General features: G+C 46.3%; 1 protein-coding gene across 1 annotated transcript in view; it reads right to left on the reverse strand.

Annotated features, from left to right (window-relative positions):
• The window catches only part of MORN1 (MORN repeat containing 1), a 499,511-nt gene that overhangs the window by 105,112 nt on the left and 366,915 nt on the right, over positions 1–27,484 (reverse strand). The gene's annotated exons all lie outside the window — the stretch shown is intronic.

Genomic DNA, 27,484 nt, shown 5'->3' on the forward strand with positions numbered 1-27,484 from the left:
TGATGTAATTTGTGAGGTGATAAGCAGTGCACGGCGAGTATCTAGTGTGCTGCAACATTTCTTTTCAGCTAGCCAATCAGAGCGCTCGCTCTGAAAATGTTCCCTAAGCCAACCATATGGCTTGAATTTCAGTCCAACGGCACAGATATCTATCAATTTTGTACCTTCATTTCTACAATACTACTGAGAAGAATTAGTTTCAAAGGCATATTTAATGGTTTTTGAATCCCTTAGTAAAAATACTGCATGGTACCACCATGGGGTTCCTTAGGGATGCTTACAAGGTTCTGCAGTACCATAGGGTGGAAACTTGAACAGCAGCTCCAGTGGTACTTTTGATTTACCTCACAAATGGGCCACGCTGAGTCCAGCATGAGTACCATGGTAAGAGTGGCCTGTTTTTTATTTTAATCCCAGGAGGTTGGGGGCAGTCGCCGCTTTGCACTTTTTCATGACAGATTGACTGATTCCAGTATTGGTGGCCGTAACATTTTGTTCACAGTTGCGACAAGCCAATCAGATCCTGCTGTCCCAAGGGTCCAAACCAGTCCTGCAGTACCGAAATGCATGACAGGAGAAAAACCACCATCATAACATAGGAAAGCCCTATTTTTAGTTTTCAGCACCGCAGGACCAGCAAATGTTACTTACATTTGGTAACGCCTTCTTTGGTAGAGACTCTCACCAGACGCATATTTCTTACCTTAGAATTATCTCCAGGTGTCAGACTGTTTTCCGAAATATTTGTGACCAGTACTCCTGCGCACCGGTAGGTGGCGTAGTTAGGCTCTGCATGGCATCACCAGCATCGTCCACCCCAGCATTCTGACATCAGTTTCTTTTCAAGAATTTCCACAGCAGGATCACAGAGCCACTAGGAACACTGACCACTGGTGTGGAAAACTAGGGCCCTGAAAGGGGAAAGCCCTGTCCCTAGAAATCCGTTTGCAGAGTGAGGAGGATGGGTGGGTCGGTAAGGAATTTGGGGCTAGATAGGGTCTCTACCAGATAAGGCATTACCAAAGGTAAGTAACTTGTTCTTCTGATAGAGACTTCTAGCCACAGATTCCTTACAATTTCCCACTAAAAAGTTGTACAGGACAGAACGGGCAAAGTGCCCATTCTGACGGACATGACTGTCAAGGCAATAGTGTTTTGTGAACTTGTGCAGAGAGAACCATATTGCTGCCTGGCAGATATCCAGGACCCGTACTCCACATGCAACACAGTGGTTGCAGCCTTTGGAATGAGCATACAAACCGTCTGGAGGTTGCTTTTTGGCCAATGTGTAGCAGATTTTAATGTAGAGCACGATTCATCAGCAGATGGTCCATTTCTGCACAGCCTTTCACTTCTTTACTCCGACATTTCCCACGAAGAGTTTGAAGAGTTCATCGTTCACCCGGAACTCTTTTGAGTGGTCAAGTTAGAACGACAGCGCTCTTTTAGGGTCCGGGCGGGGAAGTTGTTCCTCTTCCTTGGAGGGATGTGGCAGAGCATAAAAGTAGGCATGGTTATGGACTACCCTACATTACAGGGAGTGACAACTTTCAGAAGAAAGACAGCCCTAATGCGAAGAACCAGCTTGTCTGAATAGATGCTCAGGTAAGGAAGCTTGAGTGACAATACCTGAAGCTCACTGACTCTCCTGGCAGATTTTATTGCCACCAGAAAAGCTGCCTTCGTGGTTCAGAGTCTGACAGCACAGTTGCGCCCGGAGCTCTAGAATGTTGATGTAGTGTCCGGATACTGCCGGAGAACAGAGGCCTATGATCGCCATCTCTCCCAGATGGCTGCCTAAAGTGACACATCTGTCATCACTGTCATATCTGCTTAGGGAAGGGAGAGGGGTCTGCCACTGACCCAATTGCAGTTTGTTAACCACCACTGCAGATCTTTCGCAGTTCCCTCCGAGATCTGGACCATGCTGAAGAGATTCCCTGATGCCGCACCCACTGGAACATCAGGCCTCACTTCAGAGCACGCATATGATAGAGGTCACGTGTCACAAGCAGGATATATGCGGCCATGAGTCCCAGCCCTGAAATACAGGATAGAGGCTGAAAGATCAGTACCATACCCTGAATATCCTGGACTCGCCGTTCGGGAGGAAAGGCCCACAACTGCATCCTTTCCAGAACAGCTCTGATGAAAAGAAGCATCTGAGAGGGAGTCAGGTGCAGCTTTGGCACATTGATAGTGAACCCCAGCGAATGCAGCAGCTCCCCCGTAGTCTGTTTGTGGGAGAAGGCAGCCTGGGGCGCGCCCGCATTAAACAGCTAGTCATCGAGATAGGGGAAGACTGGCACCACTGATCTCCGCAGATGAGTTGCAACCACCGTCATCACCTTGGGGATTACCTGAGGGGCGCTAGTAAGGTCAAAAGGGAGTACTGACAGTATGCGTGACCCACTGTGAACCGTAGGTAAGGCCTATGGGCAGGCAGGATAGGAATGCGGACATATGCGTCCTGCAAATCCAATGCTACCATACGGTCTCTCAGGTCCAGGATAGGGATAGGCAGAACTTGCGGAGTTACATAATAACTCAGTGGGATTCCGTGGAGTTCCGTGAGCAGCAGAAGTTTGGTACATCACACTCATTTTAAGCACAGAAGGATTTTCAGCATGGCAAAATCAGTGCGAAAGGCACCACGTACCACTTGGGAGGGTGCTGTTTCTTTCTGCCGCTCGAGTAGATTTTCTACTTGAGCTGCAGCTTTCTCAGCTCAAATGGTATCGACTTACGGTGACTGCCCGCAATGAGAAAATATGCCGTAAAGATCCTAGCACTCAATTTTTTACACTGTACAACTTAACATTGATGAGCCGCATGTGAGAAAAACTCTGCCACATGGCGGTTTGAGGAGTTTTATGGAACTCTGTGCTCCAGGGGTGTGGAGTGGAAAAAACTATGCAAACTCCACTGACGGAGCAGAGTTCACTGCCCACCCTAATCCATGGCAGGCAGTACTTGAGTGAGCCAGATCATTTTGAACTTTTCCTTCTTGAAAATGAAATTGAAAGGGCGCAGGTCTAGGATAGGACAAATGCCTCCTTCCTTCTTGGGCAGCAGAAACTAGCAGGAATAGCAACCATGACCTACTTCTGGTGTTGGCATCCTCTCTATGGCTTCCTTGGCCAAGAAAGTTATCACTTCCTAGCGGAGTAGGGTAAGATTGTCCTCCATCATCTTGTCACATGCAGGTGGAATGGGCAGAGGGGTAGTCACTAGACAATTTGAACAACCCATCAGGCTGATGCTATAGACCTCCATTAGGGCAGGCAATGGCATATCCTGCCTAGCACTGGGTGCCCATAATGGTAAGAGGGCAAACTAAAGGGGTCTGGAGGCTGTGCCTGCTGGGGTGTGCGGTTTATACCCAACCTCTGGCTGCCCGACCCACGAGGTCTGTGGGTACTGTGTACTCAGCCATGCAGAGACTTGGAAGCTTGCGCGCTGTGGTCGCTGGGCATGCAAAGGCACTACTGGAAACCCCTTCCAAGGCCAAAAAAGAAGCGGAAGGCAGACTGGGTTGTTGAGGGGTCATGGAAAGGCCGAAGGACCTTGTCATGGTTTGTTGTCCTTGAAGCACTCCTGCTCCAAGTTTACCTTGCCTCCGAAAAGACGGAACCATCAAAGGGCATGTGTATAACCAGTGTTTGGACATCTCCTGTAGAGCCAGGTGGTCTCAACCAGACGTGGTACCATAAGGCCACAGACGATGAAACCATTCTGCCTAGTGAGTCAGTGGTATCCAGTCCAAATCTGATCCTCAACTTTGCTGCATCTCTTCCATCAGCAACAGCTTGGGAAAGTATGGTCCGGGCTTCCTCTGGAACCATGGGCAGTATCTGGGCAACTGAATCCCATAGAGCATGGGAGTGCTGGCCCACAAGACCCAGGGGGTTAAAGGATTGCAGTTTCAGGATGGTGGAAGGAAACATATTCTTGCCTAAGGTGTCCAGCCTTTTGGATATCCTATCTGGTGGGGCGGTAAGTAATGCGCCAGGATATACGCAGGAAGTAGAGACTCAGACCACCAAGCTCTCCGGGGAAAGGTTTTGCATGAGGTAGGTGGGGTCCCATGGGGTCAGCGGTGGTGGCAGGCAGTCGTCCTGTTCACAGGAGCCCCTGTGCTGAGCTTGGACCAAGTCCCATGCAGGATGTCTGTAAGGGATTCATTAAATTGGGGAAATGGTTCTGAGGGGGTCATTCCCGGCTGAAGCACCTCTGTCAAGACGTTCATCTTGACTGCTACTGAGGGCGGTCTACGTCTAGGACCTCAGCCGCCGTACGAACCACCATAGCGAAAGATGCTCTCTCCTCCATAACCACGGTAAGGGGAGAAGTCATGCTAGTATCTGGCGAAGTGCCCAGTCCTCAGGACTCCACAAAGTCCTCACACTAGACAATGTTGGGATATAAAGGCAGGTATTCTTCAGGGTACAGCAACCCCCCTCAATCCTTCCAGAGTCCTAGCCCATAGGCATGGGGCTCAGGCTCCAGCCTAGAAGACATTACTTCCATTGGTACTGGAGCCAATGTCGGAAGACACCCCTCTGGCTCTGTGCCAGTCGGGGATCAGATTGGGGGCGGCGCTGCCATAGTGGTGCTGAGACTGTTGGCATGGGGACCGATGCCAGGGAAGGTCGAGGTAGTATGGCCGCTGCCAGTCCAAATCCATCTGTGGATTCAAGGGGCCCGACTGGGTCTGGAGGTGGACCCGCTGGTGTGGAACCAGTAGGTGCTCCACCTGAACCCATGGGGCACAAATGTGTGCCAGCATGGATGGGCCGCTCAAATATGAGGTGCATGGCCTCATAAAACTCTCAAATTTGAGCGCGGGTGGCTTTGGTCCCCGGAAACTCTGGAAGGCATTGAGCTGGTCCAGCAGCAGGCTCAACCACAAAGCCTGCCCCCTCGAATGATGATGCTCCCTCGTTTGGTCTGAAGACCGAGAAGGACGGGGCGAAGTCAAAGACCTCATTGACTTCTTGTTCTTTTTTTTCTTGGAGGACTTCACAGAATGGCCTGAATACTTTGAGTGCAACAAGGATGTTGGCCTCTGTGACCGAACCCGGGACCTTCCTCTTGACTGGGATCGAGACCGTCATGGCATCGCACGTTGAGCGGCAAGAAGCTTGAGGGACCACTCCCTCAAGGCCTTGGGGTTCATGGCATAGCAATTGGCGCAGGTCTTCATGTCGTTGTGCGCTCCAAGCACCAGAGGCAAACAAGATGCGGGTTCCATCACCGACATCTGTGTTAGTATGCTCCAGTGGTAAGTGGTACTCTCCACCCATCCCATGCTGGTCTTACCCCATCTGCGGCTCAGGGCCCAGCTTCTATCTTATCTGCTTTTTGCTTTAGATTCAATGGGAGGGTTCATCAAGTTCACATTAACCGAGTATTTCTTCTGGGTGATATCTGGACCCACCACCAAATTTTGTTTACTCTAGAATTTAGAGCCTGGATACCTCTCAGGTTCAAGCTGCTCTGCCGAAGCCCAGCTATTGTCTACTGCAATCCAAGATCTTCAAAAGTTTTAAAATATCCACGAGGTGCATATTTGGCACTCCAGGAAGCTTGTGAACTAACAAAGTAAGACATTTTAGAACTCTGAGATTTACCTGACGACCCCTGCTTCTAAGCATGGCAATTTACAATCAATTAGAGTGTCTTCATATGGTATATTCTGTGTGAACTGCAAAATTATGAATCTCATTGATTAACCCACAGAAAGTTAAAATGTGTTTTAATTTGTCACATTACAGCGAACTCAACAGAAAACCTTATGCATTATGTGTATGAATCCATGCAACACTCTATCAAAAAACGGCGCGTCTCTCTATGGCGACATCAGTATAAGAACCCAAGGTGGCCATTTCAACCAATGAAGAAACGTCTGCGTCACTGTCCTTGTATCATCTAGTGCTTACACTGATTAAGGACCATGACACCCAGATGGACGAATTCGAATGCCAGATCTCACACTTAACCAATTGAAAGCTTCGGTGAATTCACGTCATCGCGTGCCACAGTCCCCTATGTGCCAAGTGTGGGTTAACTGCCTATTTTGAAGAGCGTTATTAGACATTTACATTGATCAATACTGGCAGAGGGATTTCACTTGTAGTCACCTGAATGATTTAGGCCTCAGAATAAATATGTCTGTCTGCACGTAAATTCGTTTTGCATCGCTTCTCCTGTGTTATTAGTTCCAATCACGTGACAGCTGTGTCGGGCGCGCAGCATGCGACTGCAGCGATAAATGAATCATTTGGCTGCGTAATTTAATTTGCCACATAAACAATAAAGGGAATAGTATCTTATCTTCTAAAACAAATCTGCGGGAGTGATTAAAAACGCATCTCGTTTGGACACAATTAATCTTTAATACTGCCTAGAACAATTATTACAAGTGATTAAGCTGTCTGAGCCTTCCCAGGCGAGTAGTCAGAGCCTTTTTGTTAGCAAATATGAGATGATACGCAAAGCCACAGGAACTTCAATGCAAGAAATCCAGCCTTACTCCTGCGCCTTGAGAATTTTACACAAGTGGTTCACCATAACGTGGTAGTGAAATGGGGGCGTGAACATTTGTAAAATTGCAAGTTGAGGATGGCACAAATAAAATCCATTGGTTTTGTAAAAAAAAAAACATGAAAATGAATACGGGGGTAAACTATATTAGAACATTGGAATGTTGGGAGCTCCATTGAAAACAATGGAGTGCTCCGGGCTTATAATGGCTGGTATAAGCCTGGAGCTCCAACATTCCAATGTTTCTTTGTTCAGGCTGTGAACAAAGGATTCATGGAGCCTGAGGGGATTCCAATCCCCTCAGGCTCCCATAAGGCTTTGTTTTTTTTGGGTTAGAACATTCTGACCTCTAGTGGCAGAATGTTCTAATAGCCTTATAGCCCTTCGTAGCTGGGCTATACTGGCTATTAAAGTCGCTCGGGCCTTTAACGCTAGAGAGGGCCTTTAATAGTCGGTATAGCCCTCTACGGCGGGCTATAAGGCTATAAAATTGAGAACAAATTGGATCATTAAAACAAATGCTGTTTTAAAGGCTCTCGTGGCTAAAAATACATTTTTCTAACTTTGCTTGGTGTCTTTTTAGAGGCCTGAGGCCTCATTTTACATTGTGCCCTGGGGCCGCAAAGGATGTATGTGCCCACTTTGGTGCCCCCTGGGCACAATGGTATTACAGAAGGGGTTGCAGACACTTGTGCATCCATTTCTGTAATACTGATAGTGCTGGTGCACTCTCTCTCTCTCTCTCTCTCTCTCACACATCACTCTGTCCCTCTCTCTGTCGGTCTCTCTCTCTCTCACACACATCACTCTGTCCCTCTCTCTGTCTCATTGCTCTCTCTATCTTCTCACTCACTCCCTACCTCTCTTTCTTTCTCTCTTGAAGCTTCCCCGAATGCTGTAATTAACCCCGGAGAGTTGGGGAAAGTGACAGCCTCCAAGGACTTTAGCCCACCAGGGGAATGCCCAGTGAAATAGAAAGCGCCTGTAGCCCAGGCTATTTTCCTGTCTTGGGTCGTCACACTGAAGTGTGTGATGAGGAAAGAATAATTAAGGGCACAGTGCCCTCCCTTTACATTAGTCAGCTTCTATGAGTTGTCCTGTAGGTCCAATGGGCTTTTAGTGTTTACCATCAATATCACTCTAACCGAATATCTCAACCAAAATGGGATTTTGAATGGAACTCAATTTGGCTTCAGAAAGGCGCAGAGCACTGAATCTGCACTTATAGTGGATGCAGAAGAAATCAGGGACATCATGATAATGGAGGCAATGCAGCGGTGGTCCAATTAGACCTCTCTGCGGCCTTTGACACGTGAGCCACTCGGTATTGTTTCAAAGGCCAACAGAGATAGGAATTGCTAAGTCAGCCCATTGCACTCTTTCCTTTTAGACAGAGGGCAAACTGTCATGTTTGGTGATTTTGTTTCCACTCCTTTCTTTCTTCCATGCGGCGTACCACAACCATTGTAACTTAGTCCCACTGTATTTAATATCTATGTGACCATTTGCCAAACTCATTACATCCCTCAGCTTTTCAAGTACCTCCTGTGCCGATAACACATAAATCACGGTGTCTGTTATGTTGCCTCGCGATATCTGATGGAACAGTCCACTGTTATTACTGATCCGCAGGGGCGTGCGGCGAGCACTCCACACGTACGTGCTGTTTGTAGTTGGTAATAAATAGCTGTGCGCATGCGCTCTACGTCAGAGCGGGCACAAACAAGCAGATGATAGCCACAAGCTGTGTTCTGTCTCCATTACTGCGGCCTGCTCCACGTGGTATATCCTCGAGCAGCGCTCCGTGTATAGAGCGTACCAGGGGTCCAGGGCACTCACAGTATAAGGCTGGACATAACATTGGCGACGAAAGTGGGATGACCACGAATCCCGTGCAGCAGCTGCACACGCGTTTTCGACCGCTTTGGCAGTGCTTGCACTGCGACGTTGATGTTCCAGTGCACTGGGTGTCGCCCAAGCTGCCTGTTAACTGGATGTTCTCCGCCTCGTGTCAGGAGGCTCGCTAGCTGCACATCTGATGGGGGCAGTACATGAAAGCAGGCACCTGGCGCTGACGAGTGAGCTCCATCGTGGGCGACTGGTGGCCCGGGGCTTCTAGCAAGGACACTCCTGTGAGTAGCACCGAAGTGTGCACCATCATAAAAGTTGTGCGATAAACAGGTAACTGGCTCCCGGCAATACCTAACGCGCCTCGAGACTGTTGAGTGACTCCGGGGGTTGGATATCATGGCTCAGTTCCCGGCCAAGAAGCCTTTTGTTGTGGAGGGGGCACCCTCAGCTCAATCCCCAAAATAGAGAGAGTGGGTAGAGCGAGTGCAACTGTTCTTTGAGGACACTCAAGTGGATGACGACCAAAAAAGGGCAATGATCCAACACCTGGGTGGAAGGGACATTTACAGGATAGCCAAGTCGGCCACAGAAGCCAAACCAAATACTCACCTTGCACTCATTACTGCACTAAATGCTCACTTCAAACCCATGGCAAACTGTGATTATGAACGGTTCATATTCAGGCAGGCCAGACGGCAACCCGAAGAATTGCTAGATCGGTTTCATGCAAGACTCAAGGAGTTAGCCACCACATGTGAGTTTCGAGATGAAGTGGAAGAAATTAGGGGCCATATTATTCAGGGGTGCGCGTCTGCAAAGCTGAGGGACGCTGTTTAGAAGAATCTGGAAAACCGTTAGCTGAAATACTTACGCTGCGGAGAACAAAGAAACTGTCGAAAGCCCGAGCGGCACACATGAAAGCTGCTCTACAGGTCCCCATTAAAACGGAGCCAGTAAACACTGTCTCTCCGAATGTGGGAATAACACCCTCAAAGTACAAAGGCACGAAACCACGCATCTGCGGGTACTGTGGAGGCCCTTCTCATAGGCCATCTGAGTGTCTTGCAAAAAGGGAAGAAATGCACAGCCTGCGGTAAAATGAATAATTTCATGAAAGTCTGTAGGTCAAACAAGGGACAAGCTATGGGGCCACAAGTGAACATGATTCCCGAACCACATAACCAGACAGTGATATGAATGAGGACGCTCAAGAAGAGCACACGGTGCACTCGGTATTCACGGTGGGGTCAGCATCTAACTCCATGAGCCGACTGCCACAGTGCCAGATTCTAGTCAGAGAGCATGTGACAACAGCAATAGTGGACACCGGGGCCACCATCAGCATTATGTCTCGAGAAGCTCATCGGGAAATGAAACACTCACCAACACTTACTCCCGCCAAGATAACGGTGTTTGCTTATGGACAATCCAAACCACTCGCAATAAAAGGGAAGTTCAAAACTACCCTAGTCTATGGCCAGAGCAAATTAGAAGCAGTGATCTATGTCACGGAGGAGGGACATGTCACACTACTGGGATGCAAGTCGGTGGAGGCCCTAGGAAATGTCTCTTTTGCATTGGGAATCCATCAGGAAGGAGTGAGTCAGATATGACTTCCCGAAAGTATTCAAGGGGATTGGGTGCCTAAAAGCCAAGCAGATACATCTCCATATTGACCCCTCAATTCAACCAGTGGCCCTCCAACACAGATGAGTTGCATTTAATCTGAGGCCCCTAGTTGAAAAGGAGTTGGGGAAACTGGAAGAAGCAGGAATTATAGAAAAAGCAAAAGGTCGGACCCCCCGGGTGTCACCCATAGTTGTTGCAAGGAAGCCTAAACAACCTGGCGAGGTCCGTATCTGCGCTGACATGAGAATTCCCCACCAGGCAATCAAACAGGAGAGGCACTTAACCCCGATAATTGATGATCTCATAGGGGAGCTGAGTGAAGCTTGTTGGATCTCCAAATTGGACCTTCGAGCTGGGTACCACCAACTTGTACTTGATGAACAATCATGATACATAACAAACTTTTCAACACATGTCGGACTGAGGCGACATAGAAGATTGAGTTTTGGAATATCAAGTGCTGCCGAGGTGTTCCAGAACACCATCAAAGAGCTTCTGGCAGACCTCCCAGGGGTTGTGAATGTGAGTGACGATATTCTCATACATGCTAAGTCAATCCTGGAGCATAATAACAGACTAAAACAGGTCCTCCAGCGAATTCAAGACTCAGTGCTCACCCTACACAGAGACAAGTGTGAATTCCTCAAAAGCAAGGTGCAATTCTTTGGGTACATGTTCTTGGCAGATGGAGTCACTTCCGATCCAGAGAAGGCAGAGACATCAAGGAGGCCACTGCCCCAGCGAATGTGACAGAGATGCGCAGCTTCTTAGGAATTATCAATTATTGTGGTAGATTCATCAAAGACTTATCTTCGTTGACCACCCCATTGAGAGAACTGACAAAGTGATCCGTTGCGTGGGTGTTGGGCCCGGAACAACAGAGTGCATTTCAATACACCAAGGATGCCCTTTCACGCAATACTACCCTGAGATACTTTGACCCCTGGCTATAGACTCAAGTCACAGTGGATGCCGGGCCGAAAGGTCTTAGAGCCGTTCTCCTACAAAGGAAAACGGACGAAGATGAGTGGGCCCCAGTCACTTTTACAATCAGGTCATTCACAGAGACTGAACACAGATATTCACGGATAGAGAAACAAGCTATTGCAGTACACTGGGGGTGCCGACATTTCCATCTTTACGTTTACGGAGAACCCTTCTTAGTCACCACCGATTACAAGCCTCTTCTCCGACTATTCAATGGGACAGTCTCCAAACCACCACCTCGTATTGAGAAGTAGATGCTGCAGTTGCAGGAATACAACTGCACAATTGAGTATCAACCAGGGTCGAATAATCCGGTGGACTATCTGTCTCGCCATCCCCGAGCTGCCACGCGAAGTGAAGTGGATGAAGAAGAAGAGACTGAAGAGTACGTGAGGTACATTTTAGAGAGATCTCATCCACTTCCTGTATCCATAGATGAACTGTGCCATGCCACCAATCAGTATGTCTGACTGCAGAAGGTGTTAGAGGCAGTCCGAGACAATAAGTGGCATCAACTTTGAAACCGAGAGACAATCCTCCCCCCTGAAGCCAGGAGAGTCATTGAAAGCATGTACCACGTGCAGCAAGAACTAAGCACCGACCCAAACAGGTGTCTTCTGCGAGGTCACTAGCTGGTGATTCCATCGTCCCTAGTTGACAGAGTAGTCGGACTGGCCAATGCCAGACACCAGGGGATGGTCAAGACAAAAGGCAGGTTGCGGACAAAAGTCTGGTTTCCTTTCATGGATGCTAAGGTGGAGGACGTGGTCAGATCGTGTCAGTGGTGGCAAGTGACGAGCGAGCCAAACCCCCAGCTCCCACCATGACAGAGCCGCGCCCAAAGGGCCCATTGATACGGGCGAGTATGGACTTTGAAAGCCTACCTGATGGGAGACATTCCATGGTAATCATAGACAATTACTCTAAATATCCAGAAGTGGAGGTTCTATCGTCGATGACTGCTGGAAAAGTAATTCCCAAATTAGAGAAAGTACTGGCCACTCATGGCCTCATCAAAGAGATTAGGACCGACAATGGTCCACCCTTCCAGAGACAAGAGTTTGCATCATACCTGGCATCTCAAGAGATTGTTCACAGGAGGATTACTCCCAAATGGCCTCAAGCAAATACAGAAGCGGAGAGATTCATGCTAACATTGAATAAAATAATTCGTATTGCCGCAGCAAATGGTGAACTGATAGAGCAATCAATATACTACTTCAGACGTGACTGTAGACAAACTCCCCACATGACCACCGGGCGTGCTCCTGGGCACCTGTCCATGGGGCGTGTGCTGAATGTTTCAGTTCCACATCATCCCCAGTGGGTCCCTGAAGAAGTTGATGATGGTGCAGTTGAGTGCCAGCAACGGCGTGCCTCTGGTCGAGAGAGCAAAAGACAGAAAGCTGAGAATTCCGGCTTTCGAGTGGGAGATCTGGTATTGGTTCAAAACAGGCATCCGAGGAGCAAATTCCGACTTCCCTTTTAGAATGATCCATGGCGCATTATCCCAGTCCAATGATGCTCAGCACAGCATCAGGCAACCTTCCGTCTCACTGGAGGCGCCTGTGGAGCCCAGAGACAGTCGCACGCAGTAAAGTCTGCGGAGCACCCCAGCACCCTCCAGCAGACTTCGGGATTTTCACTGCTGAACTGAGACTGATCAGAAGTAGTTTCACGGTTCCTGGGCACATGTCATTGGGTGGTGTTTACTGTCTGATGTTCTTTTGATTTTTGGGAGGAATATCTGATGAAACAGACCACCATTATTACTGATACAAGGGGTGTGCAGCGAGCACTCCCCGCGTACGTGCTGTTTGTAGTTTGTTCAGTGCGGAACGTTTGTAATAAATAGCTGTGCGCATGTGTTCTACGTCAGAGAGGGCACACACAAGCAGATGATAACCACAAGCTGTGTGCTGTCTCCATTACTGCGGCCTGCGCCACGTGCTATATCACCGAGCAGCGCTCTGTGTATCCGAGCGTACCAGTGGTCCAGGGCCCTCATAGTATAAGCCTGGACATAACAGTGTCCATCACAAGTAATGGGGAGGAGGAGGCTCAGTGGTTCAATAGTTGTATGTGAGGAGTGGTTATCTGGATGGATAACCACTGATTCAAGCTAAATTTGGACAGAACTGAAGTACTTCTCTTTGGAGGGATTCCTCCTTTTGGAGTAACACTTGGTGGACACAGATGTTAGGACATCTCCAGAGGCCAATTCCTAAAGTGAGAAATCTCAGAATAATTTTTGATTTCAAACTTTCTTTCGAGGAAGAATCAAACAAACTTACATCTACCTGTTTTCGCCAGTTAAAAATCCTCAGGAAAATCTTGCCATTTATCCCAAAAGATTTACAAAAGACTGTGGTGATCTCTCTTGTCTTTTCGAAACTAGATTACTGCAATACCCTGCAGCAGTGCTTGCTCAAAAAATTGCAGAGAGTTTAGTACGCAGCTGCTAGGGTGCTCAAAAACATGAAAACATTCAACCAAGTCTCAAAGGCCCTGGAGTAGCTGCACTGGCTTCCGATAAAAAAAAGAGAGTGGCGTTTAAGGTACTGTGCATCGCGCATAGAGCACTCTACGGCATCGGGACGAATACCTGGATTTTTTTATGGTTCGTCCCAGGTAGAGGTCCACGTTCAGAGACTGCTAAAAATGTCAGGTTGCAAAAATGTTTTACGGATTCGTGGGGTGGTAGAGGCTTTGTACATTCAGCCTGCAAGCTTTATAAGCTGCTCCCTGGGCTCCTAAGAAGCCAGCAGAACCACATGGTATTTCGGAAACAGCTCAAGACATGGCTTTTTCCACACTCCCTGTAGTTGTAATTCATTAAAAGCAGTTGATTTACCCTGGTTTAAGTCACTAGCGTCAAGACGCCTTCGTGCATATTTCGCGCTTTATAAATATAAATGTCAAATAGCATCCGACTTCCTGAGCGGGATACAGCAGTTAAGACAGGCACTAGGTTGCTCTTTAGGGTCCAGAAAGTATTGGTTTTGAATCTTCAGTTCGGAAAGAACCAATTCTTCAGTTTTTACTGAATTTCAGATGGTCATGTAGCTTGGTGCCCTTGCTTTCTTAAATGTCTTTTCGAGAACGTTAGGCAACAGTCTGCACTAAATCATCTAAACACTGACACATTAACATATGGGGATTGATTCATCAAAAAGGATGTAAGGTCTAGTAGAGAGCTGAGACGCCACAAGAACTTACTTTTACACTTTTTTGCAAGCCACAAAGCAAGGCGTAACAGTGCCTAAAAACTGACATACGGTTCAGGTTTCCAGGCGTACTTTTCTCAGTTTAGAAATCCCTTCAAATCTGGGGATAATCTATTTCCTTTCCCATCCTGGAAGGAGAGTTGTTCCAGCCAAAACTGGAGAAACGCCCCTCCCATTGCCAGAGTTGGAAGGGTTAGATTTTAGTTTGAGAGTGCCCAGGCGCTCACAAATTAAAAGGCAAACTACAAACTACACCTTGTAACGCCCACATCCCACGTCTTGTGTAGATTTACTATTGTGGTTGTGTCTGCACTCGTGGTGGCAGAATCTGAAGTAGTAAATCCGTTTACAAGAGCCAAGAATCCTTTTGTAAATTCATGGCACTTGTACATGAGGTATTTTCATCCAGAGACCCCTGATAATGGCCAAAAATACCTTTCTGACTTCAGCCCAGGGTAGGAAACCTAATTTGTAAAAAATAAGTGTCAGGGCTCAAAATCCACCCCAAAAGGCCACCGCAGCTTGCACCATCCCCTGTCCCTGTCAGCACTGGCAAATGCCAGTACCAGCACTACCTGCGACTCCTAAAACTCCAACAAATGTGACAAGTTGGAATATTCTGGGTAACAGTGGCGTCTGTCATCTACTGAGGGTGGGGGGCGGGCAAATAATAGAAAACAAAAAATGAAATGCACCTACTGATCCGTTCCTGACAACAGTGGCGACGCCCTCCTCACTCCGACTTCGTCTGCTGTCGGACTGTCGTGCAGTCCCATCAAACTCCCTCGACCAATCCAGGACTGCTCACGTGCTTTTAACCGGCATGCGAGCAGTGCCCTGATTGATGGAAGCGGCCTCTGTTGCCACTCCCAAAGGTACTGGATGCCTGCACTTGCCCGCAACCTAGCTGCCTTAAGACAGCTGAGTTGAGAGGTTTGAAGTGTGCATGTGTGGCAGGCCGTATTAAGACGGCTGGCCAAGGACACATGCGCACTTTGGGAGGGAAAGGGGGGGGCAAGCCAAATTTTGTGTGTGTAAAAGGCCGCTTTTTTGAAACAGGTGCATATCACAATTTTATTAACACTGGCACTTTGCCTTACAAAACTAAAACCTCTTTATACATCAAATACCTGACCCCCTTTGTCTCCCCCACCCCCACAATACCCACATCATAAACCCCCACCCTGCAACAATACCAAACATTAACTTTCAATAACAATAATCTTACAATATAGCATTTATAAATCCTAACCTCCCATGACCTAAAATCCTACCTGCTTTTATGCAACTGTAAATAACGAACCTTTAATGTAAACTTCCTGCCTATTTAACCTTTCCCTGCTCCTGTTCACAAACTCCCCAAACTTAACAAGAAACTACAAAACTCCAGCCAAACTTGGCCAACTTTCAAATAACCCCGAAAGCACCAGTTCCAAGCGACAATTGTACAATATCTCAAACCCCTATGAACCTTATCCAATAAAACCCCAACAGAAAAAACCCTGCCCTAAATGCCTCTCACAAAATCTCCCAAGACCAGGGAGGGAGGGCAGGGACAAAAATCCTCAAACTACAGCGCTCCCAGCCACCAGGTCATCAAACCTAAAATGGTAGCTGGGGAAGCGCGAGAGACTCCTATATGTAGCTTGGGCTACTATTACAAAAATGGGCTACTTTTGGGCTAGTCCCAGAGCAGCCCGTCCTCAAAATGGCCGCGCCCTGCTGGCCCCACCCCCTCTCAATCTGCCCGGGGGGGGCAGACCTCGTGGTGCTCGGCTGGCCCCAAACCCCTTAAACAAGTGCAAAACACAGCCCTGTGTCCACCACTCCACCCTGCTCACCGAGCAGGACCCACCCCAACCTGATGGTGTGGTCAGAACGGGTCGATAAAAAAAAGTGAGTTTCCATTTTTATAAATTCACTGAAATGGGGCAACGCTCCTTCACTCGAATGGAGGAGCCGCCCCTGTGGGGTCATCCAAAGCTGGAATTGCACAGGTGGGCTGGTATTATTCGTTTTTTAGGTCTCGCCTAGATGAAAGCAAAAGCGAAGCTTTTGCTGTCTAGGGCGAGACCACTTATGTTATCACTTTTGGGGGAATGTGGACAGCAGACTGTCACGCGCTTCTCCTGCCGGAGATTTGACCTCATAGACGCGCTTTGGCGCCTTGGCTGCTTGGCGGTGCACGCGCTACATCGTCAGTTTCGGGTTTTTTTTCGTCTTCAAAGGGCGTGTCTCTATATTCAGTCAATCACCCCACCCGGACCCCCCACCTAAGGCCCAGGAAGCGGCGAAGCACCAGCGCGGCTCTCCCCGGAGCAGCGGGAGGGCCGCTCATTTAATATGCGGCGCAGCCCATAATGCCTTGCAGGCCAGGACCGGCCTGCAAGGGCAATACAGCGTTTTCTTGGGGGTCTTGTTGGAGCGGCCCTGCTGACCAGGTGGGGCCGCTCGGTGGCACTGTGGCAAGGTCCGGAGCTCCCCCCCCCCCCACCTGACAACACTCACCGGGCTCTGCTGGTGGGGGCTACATGAGAGCTCCCGCTCCCTGGGGCTCTTTCCGCAGCACTTCTCTTTGCTCCCGGTGTGACTCCTGGGCTCTGCAGCTCTTCTCCGGGGCCGCGGGACAAAAGGCTACTTCTCTGCGCAGGCGGCTCCGGGGCTCTCCACAGCTCACGGGAGCCCCGGGCCGCGGGAGGACTTTTCCTCTCCTTTCTCGGGTGCTCGAGGAGGCGGGACTTCCGGCCGAGCCGCGATGCAATTGGCCGGCCGGCCGGCTGGGCATTGTAGGCATGGGTTGAACTCACCGAGGGGTAGGCTCTCTCGAGTGAATTCGTAACGGGGCAAACAGCGGCAACTGAAGACGGCAATGAGCGGGGTGGTACCCGCGCCGCTCGGCCACCACACAGGGTGACAAATGCCGGGTGGGCACCGGCCAAGGCACATGGAGCGCTCCCAAGCGCTTGGAAATGGGACAAGAGAGGTACACAAGGAGACAATGGCTGCTCGCGCACATTTGGAGACATGGGCTGTGAACGCGCGCATCTCTTTACACACTCTACCACACCTTCGTGAGTGGGTGCGCGAGCCGCAGATCACGCTGGTATTGCAGAGCCAAAAGACTGAAGCAGCAGAGTTCACGGACCTCTGACGGGCTTGTTTAAAAACAGCACTGTGCTCGCTCCCGCTTCCCCAGCGCCACACGTCTGATCGGCTTCACAGTCTGCTTTAATTTTTATATTTCATTTCCACCATGTGGCTGCATATTTACAACAGCACCGCACCGGCTGCAATGATGCCACATGGCTTCCTTAATATCCATATATTTGCTCCTATGCGCAAACTTCACCAATGCCACGCGTCTTCTTAAAAATGTTGTTTACTAAAAAAGAACTCGGTCCCGTGTGATGTCATCGGGCGAAGCCGGGTTTGATGTGGTTGTGGTCGTGGGGCAATGGTGCTCTTCGGCCGACCCTGCAGACTGTAGGCTAGTTTACGATGGTGGCCAACCCGGTGCAGGACATATTCACCGCTCCAGGGTCAAGGCATGAGTCGCTGGAGTGCCAAAGACCGAGACTCTCAGGTCCGGGAAGATCCCTCTGCAGTTACAGCACTGCCGAAGCCATAGGAAGCATGCAAGAGAGCTCCTGGTGATCTTCTGTGGGACGGAACAGGCAGCCCGACTGGGGCAGACCGGAGGGGCTGCGGACAGAGCTGCAGAAAGCAGGTAAGGGCTTCTCGGCAACCAAGCCCCTAGCGCATTGCATACCTAACCGCCCTTCAGTGACACCCTTACCGCCTGCGGACACCCAGCTTTGCCACGGTTAGTTGTACTCTCTTTACCACCATGCACACTCCTCCTCTCTGCCACATTTGGTTGTACCCCCTTACAACCCTGTGCAAACCCAGCTCTTCCCCCCTTAGTTTTACCCTTATTGTCCTGCTGTACCAACTGTTGTTCACTGCCAGTCCCTAAGCATTCCTGAAATGGTTCCTGCTCTCTGATGCCCTAAGCAGAATAGATTTTCTCTGAACACATCCAAGCATAGCTGTCCTTATTCGTGATGCAAACTTCCACTCAGCTATTCCGTGTTTCATTTGTCTGAAGGCCTACAAGTTGTCCTAGGTTATTTTACAGCGTGATGCCTTCATCTTACACCAGGGTAGGTATGTGGCTGAGGTATAATAATTTAAAAATAAGTAACGAGGTGAGTAGGTGTTGCTTGCTCCTCACAAAGGTGTGTCTTACTCAGGAACGTCCAAGTGCAGATTGTACTCTCTCGTAAAAAAAACCTTTGGAAAATGGTCCATCATTACCTAAAACCTGATTCTCAAATGTATTCTTTCTTTGGGGAGTTATCTAACTTTTAAAGTTAATGTGACTTACTTGCAAGTTTCCAGGAGGATCCGCACTTAAAGAAAGGGTTGTGAATTAAGGCCTGTAATTGGTAATTAGTGGATATTCATAATTCTATCCCAACACGTTAGACAATTTCAAGTAAGCACAATTCGAGCCACTATTGCCTCAATTCTCTTTTGTTGCATAAAGGTAAAGTTCATGAAACTATACTCCCAATTTAGCATGATATAGGAAAGCTAGGAGTAAACCGGATGTTTATAGATTTTACTTCTGGAAGTAGTCCCAAGTGAAACTGATTTTGCATGATTGCCTTCTCCTACAAAGAAATCCATCTCGTCTAACAAATATGTGCCTCTGAAGTTCCCTGAAAAAAAGAGTGCCAGTTTTGTTTTATGAGGGTGGTTTCACCTAACTTTATAAGAAAATACTCAAAATATGAAATCACAGGACGTAAGCGTTAGAGACAGATGGATGCTGTATGGATGAGGCTTGAGAGGGACAGGAAAGTCTTTGAAGATGAACGCATAATGAATTAAAGTACAAAGCTCTAAAAAAAACGAACTCTGCCAGTGTTTCAGCACACATTACACTTATGTGATAGGTATTACACCCTTACAGTTCTCACGTAATAGATACAGAAGTTCAAACCTGCTGAAACATATCAAGAGAAAGTCCTAGTAGAAAATCTAAACATGTAGAATTTGATGCGTTAAATACCGGTTCTTCAAATTATGTTGCATTTCCATATAGAAAACTGCAGAAAAAAATGTGTTTGCCACAACCGGTAAATATCGTTATCCTAGGATAATGGTTTTTACCTGGTGCGGAAAATACCTGGAGTGACTCCGGAACCTCATGGCTTAATCACTGCGCACCGGCCACTTCCAATGCAAACGGCGCAGATGTTGCAAGGGGCTCTCTGCTACCAGGGGTCCGGTGCCTTCCAGCCGGGCGATGACACTCCGCCCCTCCTGCTGGTGCCCCCACCCTGCCCCCTTCCTTCCAGGGTGTCTTGCAGCTCCTCTAACCCCGTCACCAAACCAAACGCTGCCTCTTCCCTAGGCGCCCAAGCCAGTGCCCCCCCACCGCTCCCGCTTCACGCCCCTTCTCCCTCCCACCCCAGTCACGCTACAACCTTGCCAGTCCCACGGCACCAACATATCCCCGCTCCCCCAGTAAGACTTCACCAAGGGGGAGCCTGTGCGAGGCTAGCTGAGGACCGCTGATCATGGCCTGCAGAGAGACGCGTTCCCATTTCTTAAGCTGGTGAGACAACAAAGTAGGTAAGCAGGAACGTAATGTGAATCCGCAGCAGTAGTGGAAGGTGAAAGAGGACTCCAGTGCTGGTTACTGTTCGCAGGTCAAGCAGCGATGCACCTTTTGGGTAACACAAGTAATAATAACTTTCTTTAGAATTTTGTGATTTAAAGGTGCTGGCACCACACCCCCTCACTGCCCCCCCCCTCACTGCCCCCCTCAGTGCCCCCCCTCAGTGCCTCCCTCAGTGCCCCCCTCAGTGCACAATACCTCCTCACTGAACCCTCAACGCACAATACCTCCTCACTGCCCCCCTCAACGCACAATACTTCCTCACTGCCCCTCTCAGCGCAAATGCCTCCTTACTGTTCCTCTCAGTGCACAATACATTCTCACATTTGTAAGATTAAGCTATTGGCATTGTAAATAACGATGCCATTTATTTATCTGTTTTCAAAACCAACACATAAATAAAAATGTTGTCATTTACAATGCCAACAGCTCTAACTTTTGCAAAGGCGAGACCGTTGCATTGTAAATGCTTGTTTTATATACATTCAATTATTAGGTACTCTGCTAAGGATCTCTGTTTAAAGATAGACCGCACCACTGTCATAAAAATGTGCCAGTGTTAAAAACAAGTGCTGGTGCTGTGCTCTGGCAATCATCGGCACAAATTAAGCACTACCTTTAACTCAAAATATAGAGTCACAAATGCACCCTCTTCCCCTGTGTCCCGGGGATATTATGTTTGCTAGTGCATGGGTTCCTGAAAAAGAATATATTACTTACAGTGGTGTGGCCTTTTATGACAAAAATGTTGTTTTTCCACAGATTACCCGTTTAGAAAAATGCTCCTTTCCTGGCATTATACTGGATCTGGCAGTATATTCAGATTTGCTGAGCAGGTGCCAGTGCTCCCAACAGGGACTCCATGGCTGGAAATACTTTGGCGCCACTACCAGAAATGATGACAGCTACAAAAAGGCACTGCTTGTGTCTATAACATCAGTTTCGCCCTAGAAGCCCAAGCAACACACCTAACTAATTACAACAGAATCACTACTTAATGCTCCTCTTGCCATTTCACTGTTTGGAACAAGGCTTTCTGGCCCCCAGAGTGAAGTATAGGTGGGGGGTGCGCACGGGGGTACCTGTGGTACCCCCCTTCATTTGCATAAACAAAGCGGCAGGCACTGCGCGGTGCCTGCTGCTTTGTTTATGCAAATGCATCAATGTATTTTTAGAATTGTGGCGTGCTGTGCAGAGAGCACCTCCCGCCACAATGCTAAAAATGCAGGATGTGCCCGCCACTGTGGCAGGCACATCCTAATACCCCCCACGGGACCCCCGCCCTTATGGCCGGTGGTCCCGAATTCCGACAGGATGGCGGGCGGACAAAGTCCGCCCGTCATCCTAATGAGCCCTCATGTTCGGAGCCCTTCCGACCGAATCGGTCAGTGCTGGCCGGATTCGTTTTCGACCGAGCCATTCCGATGGGCTCGGTTGGAAAGGAATCCGACTTGGATTTCCAGATTGCGGACAACAACTCGGAAAGCCTGTACGCAGTCCAGAAATCCCTCAGTACTCCCCCGGTAGCCTCTTTGCGAACGAGGGAGTACGATGCCAGATTTTCACTGGCTTTTCGTGCTGGTGTGTCGGGCACGAAAAGGCAGTCAGAAGCTGTCTCTGGGGCCCCAGCAGGGCCCCCATGGGTGTGAGGCTGCCGGATGGCAGCATAGGGGCACCTATGGTGCCCCTCCGTTGATCCCTGCACCCGGTGGCAGGCACCTTGGGGTGCCGGCCACAGGGTGCAGGGATGAACTGCACCCCTGCTTTCAGCAATGCAAGCATGCATTCCGCTCAAATGCATGCTTGTATTGCAAAATATACGAATGTGACCGAACCCTGTTCGGTCGCATCGTACTAGCAGGGCTGTTACCGATGACAGTAGGTCAGTCGGTTACAGCTCCTGGCCGATGTCGGACGGACTCAGTCCATCCGACATCGGAATCGGCCCCTTAGTGAACAGATAGACTCAGTAACTAAAACACGATTTTCCAACTGAGGCTTTTGGGAAGCATTTATGTTTGCAGTTCAGCATTGTCAATACATTTATTTCTCTAGATTGGACGGCTGTAATTTAGTGTATTTTGGACTTCCAATCAAATCCATTAAAAAGATCTAAATTGTTCAAAATACAGTAGCCAGACTGACATTAAACATGGCATTTGGACGTAATATTAGATCATAAATATTGAAGAACAGAAATATCGAATTTTTAATATTGTGACATATTTATATTATGATATAGATATATCATGGACATAAATATCGAATTTGTGGTAAGTAATATCGTTTGCAAGAATATCAGTGTTTTAAATATCTTTTGCAATAATATTGTTGTAAAAAAGATAGTTTTAAAAATTACTATAACGTGTTTTAGTTCATATTTTAATTGCATATGCTATATATTGTTTGTTTAGTTGTTAATATTTCGAAATATAGTTTTAAAATGTGAAGTTATTTATACGTTTGTAATCTGATTGTTTATAGTAATTAATAGTGTCGTAACATGTTGTGAGGTTTGCAGTGGTCCAGGGTGGAAAGATAATTAAGTATAATTAATGATTCATTTTGACTGAATAATACATTATGTAAAATATGTAATTATTATAATTCTTAAATGATGTTTTAGGTGCAGTTGTTTTGTTTGTAGGGGTATAGAGTGGGAATTTAATTAAGTAATAATTTATTAATTATTAATTATTAGTTAGTTGACAATTATGTAAATTGTGTAATTATATAATTTTTGTGATATTTTGGGTATTTGTTTAATTAATTATGTTTATGTATTAATTACAGAATTATTAATTTAATTTAAATTATTTAATTTATAATTAATTAGGTAAATTGTGCAATTGTTATTTTATGTTAATTTTTAGGTGTGGGTTGTTGGGTTTGTAGGGGTGTAGGGTGGGAAGTTAATAAAGTAATAATCAATTATTAATTAATTATTAATTTGAAATTAAATATGTATTTAATTAATACTTATGGACATTTTTAACAATTATATTTTGTGTTCTGTTTGTAGGGGATTAGGGTGGGAAGTTATTCAAATATAATAATTGAACAAATCATTAATAATTTAATAAACATTATTTTATATATATTACTTAATATTTTAATTATATTACCTTTTTTGTTTGAATTATATTTTTATTGAGTGCTGCTATGTTTGTGGGAGTATACTGTGTGCTTTTAATTAAATGGTCAATTAATAACACATTTTTAACTTTGAAATTATTACAATTTTTTAAAATTATTTAAAATATGTAATTGTTTAAATTTACATATACAATTTTTATAATAATAGTTTTATATTTTTGGTTAAATAATAGAGTTAATAAAATATGTTATGTGTTTGAAGTAAATTACTTTCTTTTACTGTTGCACAGACTGAAGTGGGTTATACATTTTACCCCTCCGCTGTCCAACACTTTTCCTACTGAGTGGGGATAGTAAATTTTACCTCTCCAGAGTCCAACGCTTTCCCTACTGATGCACTGACTGGAATGGGAATAGTAGATTTCACCCCACCACAGTCCAACGCTTTCCTGACAATTGCACAGACTGATGTGGGAGTAGTAAATTCTACCCTTGCGAAGTGTAACCCTTTCCCTACTATTGCACAGACTGTAGTGGGAATAGTAAATTATACTCCTCTGGTGTCCAATACTTTCCCTAATATTGCAACCAGTGGAGTGGGAATAGTACATGTTCTCCCTCCGGAGTCCAACGCTTTCCTTACTGTTGCACAGACTGCAGTGGAAATAGTATGTCTAGTTTTTTACAGAGTTTACTATATTGTTATTATTGTTTAACCCCTTGCATGCTGATGACGGCCCCCAGCCGTCATGCACTACAGTGCTCGTATGCTGATGACGGCTGGGGGCCGTCATGACCGCACCCGCGATCGGAATGTGCCCCACAGGCGCAGAATCGGGGCAGCATGCAAGGGGTTAAACATATGTAATATTATAATTTGTTTATTATGACATTTTATGCAATCTGTATATGTGTGTGTGTGTGTGTGTGTGTATGGGTGTGTGTGTGTGGGAGAGAAGGGCGGTAACATGGCTTCGAAGGCTTGGTATTACAGTGATTTTTGCATTTTTATTGAATATTTATATGATAATGAAAATACAAGGCAGTCAAAACTTGTAAAAGGGATTACAATCCTGGGTGGTGGCAAGGGTGCCGTTATTTCCTGTCTAGACAGTTGCAGAATTAACTTCTTTCTATCTGTTACTTTTTTACAGCGTCCTGAGTTGTGGGAGCAACGCCAGAGCCCTCAAAGAAATAAATATGGTTATTTTGAGATTGGCTGCAATCTTTTCTTGTTGAGGTTGTATGAGGCCTTCCCCTAACATGTTCCTTTGGTATGTTATCTTTCTGGCGGCTAAGCAGCTTGCTGGATTAACCTTAGGACCCACAGACCCTAATGATCCCAGGACGCACCCTAAATGTTGTATGTGGGTTTCACAGGAGGGGCTGTATATTACGATGTTGTCAATATAGGTCATGACATAGGGGTTATGTAATGTTAATACCATATTCATCTTGCGCTAGACGGTGGCAGGTGCCATGGGTAGCCCATAGGGAAGGACAGTGAACCGATGCACCCCTCCCCCCCACACACACAATTTATCATTATATCAACTCTTGAGATTAAATAAATGCTGAACTTAGAAATCTTATTCACTACTCGAGAGTCAATACACATAAAAATTGATCCATCGGGTTTCGGAAGACAATAGGGGAATTCCATTCACTTGTAGATGGCATGATAACACCCAACTGTAGCATGGTTTGAGTGCCTCTGGCACCTTAAAGGGTGTCAATCATACCTTGACGCCTGGGTTGCTATTGATAGCGTGTGATATTATTTATGTGCTTGCAGGGGTAGGGGGAATACTTCTCGATATGGTGCTAGTTTTTCTACCAATTCTTGCTCCTGGAGGGGGTTTAATTCAGTGTCAGTGCAGTTTAAAGGCTAGATGATTTGTTCTTGGGACGTCCCAAAACATACAGGGCGAGGCCTTCCCATTTTTTAAGAAATTCACATGATAGACCTGTGTTTCCTTACTATCTTTGTTGATCTCTACTTAGTACTTAACAGTAGAGACCTTTTCCAGGATGGTGTATGGGCCTTACCACCGACACATTTTATTTTTCAAAGAGGGTAGGATTAACAGTACTTGCTCTCTGGTGATGAACTCTATGAGTTTTGCTCGCTTATCATATTGGACCTGTTGGGCGTGTTCAAGATTCCTTCTGGTTATTTCTCTTATCTGGCTTTGATGGGGTTTTAATACTGTTACATATTCTAATAGGGGTTTGGAGCTGTATTTCTCCTGTTCCCATGACTCTTTGGCCATATGTAACAATATGTGAGTTTTTTGACCAAATAAATACGAGCTCAAACGTAGAAAAGCAAGTACTACTTTGCTCCTGACATCATATGGAGAACAAAGTCAAGTGTAACATTAGCTCCCAGTTTCGCGCTTCGAGATTCATCATTTTTTTCTGAATGGTTTTTAAAGTAGCAATGTATCACTCCACCAAGCCGTTGGTTTGGGAATGATATGCTGCTGTACGAATTTGTTTCATCACTAGTTGTACACAAATCTGCTTCATCAATTTTAAGGTGTATGGGGTCCCTTGATCCGTGATCACCTCTCTGGGAAAGCCTACCAAGGAAAAGCGATCATTCATTGCTTTAGTGATGCAGGTGGTGTTTGGCTGTCTGAGGGGGTGGCTTCCTGGTAACTGTGGCGTAATCTACTATAACAAGAACCTATTGATACCCACTCCTTGAAGGAATTAAATGGCTGATAATGTCCATCCCAACCCAGGAAAACGGTTCATCTATTATAGGCAGAGGGCATAAGGGAGCTCTCTGGGGTAGGCAACGGTTAGGTTTGACAGACTGAGCATTCCGTACAACATTTTTTTATGTGGCTATAAACACCGGGCCAATAGAATCTTTCTAATATTGCATTCCCAATTTTTTCCGGACCAACGTAACCCCCTCCCCCCACTGCCCTTTGCCCCCCCAGAGGTGGCTATGTGCTACAAACAAGACCTTGTCTTTAAAAGGAGCAGGTATGGGCAACTCCTTGGACTGTGATATTCCCCCTTTTTGATACAACAACCCATTTCGTGTGAAAAATTGAGGGCCTACCGTTTGTGGATCTTCTACCTCTTTAGCCATATTCCACGCTTCTTGGAACTGGGGTTCTTCTCTCTGAGCAGCTCGTAAATTCCTATCAGATTCCCAGATAAATTCTTCCCTATACATGGGCAACCCTCTTGAGACCTTTTGCTTGTCAGCACTTATCTCCTTTTCTCTGTTTGGAAAGAGGCCATGCAGTATCTTCTACTTAGGAAAAGAAAAGGGAGAACTCTTCCGCCACAATTCTCCTCTCCAGGTTTCCTGCACCAAGGACTCTAGATTGGGGAAGTAGATATCCACAATTGGATATGTTGTGTTAACACTACTTGTAAAGGTACCACATTATCTTGCTTGTGTTGTACACTGATGTTGTTGAGAGGGTACTTCTTTTTATTTCCATGCACACACTGGATGTTGATCATACCCTTCGGTTCAGGAACCTCTCTTGGAATGACTTGAGGCATAATGACACTCTGATGGCATAAAGCGTTCAAAAGGGCCAGAACGGGGTCCTGATTCACTTTCTCTGTTTGGGAAGACGCCTTTCGGGTTTTTCTACTTTGGAAAAGGGAGCACTCTTCCAGCACAATTCTCCTTCTCTCCAGGTTTCCTGCACCAAGCACTCTAGACTGGGGAAGTCGGTACCCACAATGAGTTATTCAGGGACCTGTGGTATTAACCCTACTTGTAAAGGTACTATAGGATCTTGCTTGTGTTATACACTGATGGTGTTGAGGGTACTTCTTATTTACATGCACACACTGCATATTGACCATACCCTTTGGTTCAGGACCCCCTCCTGGGATGACTTAAGGGAATGTCTGACATAATATCGACAGACAGAATATCGAAATGCAAAAATATCGGAGCAAAAATATCGACAGCAAAAATATCGGAATCCTATCTTCATTAAGGTAAGTACAAAAATATCGAAAAAATAATATCGTAGTACAAAAATATCTGAATCAAAAATATCGTTTTTTTAAAATGTATTAATAATAATGTAAAAATAATTTTAAAATACATATAATTTTACAAATATTAAATAAAAATATTAAAACAAAATTAAAACGAATACATATACATTTAAAATAAATAAAATACTTAATAATTTAATGTAATTTAAATTTTTATCATGTAATTTATTTTATTTAATGTAATATTTTTTTGTTTTTACCCTGTACGCCTGTACCCCAAAAACCCAAAACTGACCCTGAACCCTAAAAATATCCCTGGAGCCCAAAAATCCAAAACTGACCCTGAAACCTAAAAATACCCCTTTACCCAAAAACTGAAAACTGACCCTTATCCCTAAAAATACCCCTTTACCCAAAAACTAAAAACTGACCCTGAACCCTAAAAATACCCCTTTACCCAAAAACTGAAAAC

The sequence above is a fragment of the Lissotriton vulgaris genome, chromosome 5, assembly GCF_964263255.1.
Source record: "Lissotriton vulgaris chromosome 5, aLisVul1.2, whole genome shotgun sequence".
Classification (NCBI taxonomy): Eukaryota; Metazoa; Chordata; class Amphibia; order Caudata; family Salamandridae; genus Lissotriton; species Lissotriton vulgaris.